The sequence below is a fragment of the Tachypleus tridentatus genome, chromosome 5 (genome assembly GCF_004210375.1).
Source record: "Tachypleus tridentatus isolate NWPU-2018 chromosome 5, ASM421037v1, whole genome shotgun sequence".
Taxonomy (NCBI): domain Eukaryota; kingdom Metazoa; phylum Arthropoda; class Merostomata; order Xiphosura; family Limulidae; genus Tachypleus; species Tachypleus tridentatus.
The window spans coordinates 37838177-37844176 of NC_134829.1; positions in this window are offsets into that span (position 1 = coordinate 37838177).

Sequence of the window (6000 nt, forward strand, 5' to 3'; positions counted from 1 at the left end):
GAACGAGAAATGTAATTACCTGTAATGTGGGTGTTTAACTTTCAACTCACAGAGACAGTCTACCACGAAGACACGAACTGCTACACTAAACCTATATTTTTCACTAGATAATGACAAGGTAAGGTATTATGTCTTCAAGAAATTACAGTCCTGACGACTAGATTTTGTATCTAGAACGCGCGATGTCATGTACGTTAAGCACGCGACGTACAATATTTGTAAGTATTTTCTCCACAGTTTTCATGTAAGGTATTGTTGTGTTTTGATTCCGTAAATTAGTGTTTTGTTTTAACCTCGCTTCTCAGTTATTGCGAATATATATATATGAATATACGCTTTAAGTTTCAAAGTATTCAGTAACTTTATGCTTTAGCGTCATCGGGGCTCTCTTTAATTATTTTAACTAAAACCGCATTGGGTCCAGATGGTTAGGGCGATTGACTCGTAATATGAGGGCCCCTTCGCACCACACATGCTCGCCCTTTCAGCTGTGAAGGCGTTATAATGGTATGGCCAATCCTACTATTTGTAGGCAAAAAGAATAGCCTAAGATTTGGCGACGAGTGGCGTTGACCAGCTGCCTTCCCTCTAATCTTACACTGCTAACTTAGGAACGGCTAACTCAGATAGCCCTCTTGCAGCTTTGCGCGAAGCACAAATAAACAAATAGAATTGCGTAGATTGTTAACTACACCTAATGTTTTTTCTTTCAGTTAACTGTTACTTCTCAAACTAAAATCATTATTGTTGTTTGATGTAGCACCCATTATTGTTTTAGCTCAACGCACTCGATAGTCTGCGCTTTGTCCACCTCAGGGAATCGAACTCAGGATTTTAACATTGTAAATCCATATGCTTACCATTGATTTTCCGAGTTTTTAATAACGCACTTATGGTCACTTGGTGTGTTTATTTACAACTGTAAAAATCAAGATAATGCACAAATTAGATCACTGTCTATTTTTGTCACAACCACTATTTCAAGAAATAAATAACCAGTGGATTGTTCAGTTAATTCATTTTTTTTTCTTATATTACTGAAACACAAGTTTCATCAAATAAACACCTTATTAGACATATTCACTAAACGTAAACAAAATCATAAAAATTCTTCTTTCTCATAATCTGTCCATCTGTGCCAAAGGTTAACTAGTAATAATAATCTGTATCATATTGTGTAAAATATGGCCCTATTCTTGTGGTTAAGATGGTTGGTATAAGTCGAGTGCCGTATACTGTTTGGCGTTGAACCACAATACAGTAGCTCTTTTAAAACAGTGGCCTTATAATATGAAAGAGCGAAAGTTTTAATTTAACATTCAGTGCAGTGGTGTAAAATGCCGATGCTGACGTAGCAAATAGCGTAATAGGTCTAAAATATGAGATGGAAGTCACGTTCCTTTTCAGGTTGTTTTATCACATTCCAATTAGTTAGATCATTACGGATTTAAGAGCAGAGGAGCGTGAAAAAAGCGTTTCAGATCTGTTGTTATGTCACTACTCGTGAAGCGTTTCGTTAATGTTTATAATAAGCAGGTAGACTTGGCTTTGGCAGATAAAAGTATATTCGAAATGCTATTTCTACACATCGTAAGGTTTTAGAAAACTGAATCATCAGTTGAATGTTAGACACTTTTATAAATAACGACTCTATGTACATATTTTGCCAAGAAGCTTTAAAGATTAATGGTATTCACATAACGCAAGCAGGAGAGGAATGTGGGGGACCCAATCGCGCCCTCGTAACTGCACCCATTTACAGAGTGCGTAAAACGTATGCAAAAGACGTGAAAACAAGTCCAATTACCATTAGAATGCTCCACCTCCATTAAAAATTATGAGACTGTTCTGAGAGACATGCCCCTGACCCTACAGAATGGGTTTCGCATTTCATTTCCTTCTTTTCCTCTGAAAGCAGACTCACCTCTTCCCCTTTATAAATTTTTGACTACGCCCGTGATCCATGCAAACAGCTTTGTTATTTTGTTCGACTGCTATAAACACTCTAGGAAATGCACTTTCTAATTAGACGTACTTCCGCAGGGTTCTCGAAAGTGTTCTGTTTCAGGTATGAATAAAACCAAAATGAAGAGTAATAAATATTTTATACTTTGCTTTTGAAGTTCATATGTCATGCTGTGTTATGACCTATAGAGTGCACAATTCTTCTCATGATTCATGGCATGCGCATGTTTTACTAGCATCACGACAATACAACTGCAACGTTAAGCGTCCAATATGTGACGTTATTTGAGTGTCTACTGATTGAGTGACAGACAACACTACTGCATAGTGGTGCGAGTAATTAAAACAGGAGGCTCATCCAATCGGTCTTTTGTTCCGTTTCAGGCAAATGGGCAACGTTATTGTTGTTTATTGTGGCTGTGTCAGGTGATCTACTTGGCTCTGTTAAGTAATCTAGTTGCCTGTGTTATGCGATCTAGTTGGTTGTATTATGTGATCTAATTGGTTGTGTTAAGTGATCTAGTTAGCTATGCTAAGTTATCTTTTTGGTTATATTAATTTATCTAGTTAGCTGTGCTGAGCTATTTGATCGGTTACGTTATTTAATCTGATTGGTTATGTTATGTGATCTAATTAGCTGTGGTAAGCTACTTGATTTGTTACGTTATTTAATCTGATTGGTTATGTTATGTGATCTAATTAGCTGTGGTAAGCTACTTGATTTGTTACGTTATTTAATCTGATTGGTTATGTTATGTGATCTAATTAGCCATGTTAAGTTACCTGGTTGGTTATTTTATGTGGTCTAGATAAATTGTCAAGCAATGTACTCGTTTTTATAAAATGATATATTATTTTGCAAAATTAAAACAGATAATAAACAATATGTTTGTTCACTTTCTGTATTGAGGACCCGACATGGCACGACGGTCAGGTAGTCAGACATATCCCTAACATGTATAACATGCCCGTCATGAACAGGTGCTTAGGGACGCTTAATTCGTACGTAAGGTTCTCAGGTTCAAATCCCCGTCACACCAAATATATTTCCCTTTTCATTCGTTACGGTCAATCCCACTATTTTTTGGTAAAAGAGTATGTGTGTTTTCTTATAACAAAGCCACGTCGGGCTATCTGCTGAGCCCACCGAGGGGAATCGAACCCCTGATTTTACGTTGTAAATCCGAAGACATACCGCTGTACTAGCGGGGGGCGTAGGTAAAGAGTAACTCAAGAGTTGGCGGTGGATGGTGATGGCTAGCTGCCTTCTCATTCGTCTTACACTGCTAAGTTAGGGACAGCCAAAGCAGATAGGTTTGTTTTGAATTTCGCGCAAAAGTACACGAGGGCTATCTGAGTTAGCCGTCCCTAATTTAGCACTGTAAGACTAGAGGGAAGACAGCTAGTCATCACCATCCACCGCCAACTCTTGGGTCACTCGTTTACCAATGAATAGTTGGATTAACTGTAACATTATAATGCCCCCACGGCTGAAAGTCCGAGCATGATTGGTGCGACGGGGATTCGAACCCGCGACCCTCAAATTACGAGTCGAAGTCCTTAATCCACCTGGCCATACCGGGCTATAGAAGATACACCTCGTGCAGCTTTGCGCGAAAGGCAAAACAAACACATTGTTATCCTTATTCTCATCCTGTGTTTCTCGTGCATTAGAAATAAACTATTTATATTATTATTATGTGTCTCTTTTATGTTGTTATCTTTCATTCCGAAGATATTTATCAAAAAAAAACAACAAAAACGTCTTTTCCAACTGATTTTTCTAAAGCTATAATTCGGGTATCGTCCCCGTGATTGTACAACACAGCTTTGCAATACAGCAGATAAATCGATTTTAGAGAAACATTTCACCAGTTCACACACTGTGTTTGTCGCATCCCAGCCGGCCCATTGAGATATGGTATTGAGCGAAGCGTTTCTTCGGCAACGGATATAGCAGACATATTACGGTTGCCCTCCATAATTGAAATTCTATTATACACTTGCCTTTTCAGAAACACCCAAACGAACCGAAAGGAAAATGTAATGTTTAAAAGTACAGTAAGCCTAATAATATCATCCAATGACAAATACAATTTATTATAATAATGCTTCGCCAACAAAAGGCGTTCTCACCGAAACATTTGTTATTTACAAATAAATTTTCTTCTAAGTTCCACTTCGATCCTATTAAATTATAATTATTTTAACAGGAAACAAATTTAAATATGTTCTAGTTTTGACTGTTAAGTTTGTTTTGAATTTTGAGCAAAGCTACACAAGGTCAATTTGTGCTAGCCGTCCTTACTTTGGTAATGTAGGACTAGAGGGGAAGGCAGCTAGTCAGCACCCACCGCCAATTCTTGTGCCACTCTTTTATCAACGAATAGTTGGATTGATCGTCACTTTATAACGCCTTGACGATTGAAAGGGAGAACATGTTTGGTGAATGACGGGGATTCGAACCCACAACCCTCATATTACGAGTCGAACGCCCTTAACCATCTGGCCATGCCGGGGCCTGTATGCTAAGTTAATAAAGTAATTAAATTAGATGTTGTTGTTGCTTTTTAATTGGCTAAGAAGCAAAACGCATTGGAATATCTTGCATAAATATAATAATCTTATGGAATATTTTAATTACGGTTATGCAACAAAACAGGCCCGGCATGGCCAAGCGCGTAAGGCGCGCGACTCGTAACCCGAGAGTCGCGGGTTCTCGCCCGCGTCGCGCCAAACATGCTCGCCCTCCCAGCCGTGGGGGCGTTATAATGTGACGGTCAATACCACTTTTCGTTGGTAAATGAGTAGCCCAAGAGTTGGCGGTGGGTGGTGATGACTAGCAGCCTTCCCTCTACTCTTACACTGCTAAATTAGGGACGGCTAGCACAGATAGCCCTCGAGTAGCTTTGTGCGAAATTCCAAAACAAACAAAAACAAAAGAAGCAACAAAACATGTGCATTCAAAAAAGTAAAACTTCCTTAAAGAAATAGGCAATCTAGTGTTTCAGTGGAATGTTTAAAGTGACGGGCATAGCAAAGATAGTCTCTTGTGTAACAACGAATCAAACAAACAAAAAGTAAAGAAAAGTTGCTTAAATTTTAGTGTTAACGACATTAAACATTCGCTTATTTTCTTTAAAATATTAAGTTAATAATGTTCTGTGTTTTTTCTCTTCACTGTTGCTGTAATTCTAGTCATGAAGCTTGCATTTGTTTGATTCATTCATGCATACGAACATTATTATATCAAATCCTCCCCAGTTTTATTTTACTTTATGAAATACACTCTAACTAAGTCAAGTCTTAACTACCTGATGATGAAAGCCAAAGACTAGGCCTAAACACAGCAGTAAATAAATAGAAACCCTCAGTGGCACAGCGATATGTATACGGACTTTCAATACCCGTGGTGTGCACGGTATTAAATAAGAATTATTTAAGTTTAAGATGAGCGACACGATTTTGCCTCAATTATTTAGGTAAATAGCTCTAGTTATTTACAGTTGACATAGGAATTGAAATACCTCATTTTGTTCTTGCAAATGGGTGTTTGCAACACATGTAACGTGTACATGTAACGAACTTCGCAAGCATTTCAAAACAAAATAATTCATGATTGTACACTAACTAAAGGGGCCTATAGAACTGGATTACACAGCAGCTGACAGATGGATGTACTGTCATCAACGGAAACTGATCACAATAATTCCGCCGCTATAAACAGGTTGGACATACACCTACTGTACTGCCTCTAATATTTGTACTGAAAAGCTTCAGATGAAGAAAAAATAAACATTTTTCTTTATTTATTACGCTCTCAATAAATTCAGTTTTTTACTTCCTCAAGGTCCTTACAAAGAAGTTGTGTTTTATTCAGTTCTTTCTTTATGCTTTACCTGGGAAAACACATTCGTTTTTTAGAGACTTTGGCCCAGAGACGAGAAACTTCAAGTAGGAGATAGGTTTGAAACATGTCATGAACTATTATGTCTGTTTTAAGCAAGCAAAATGAAAGTTTCTTTAAAAACTCGA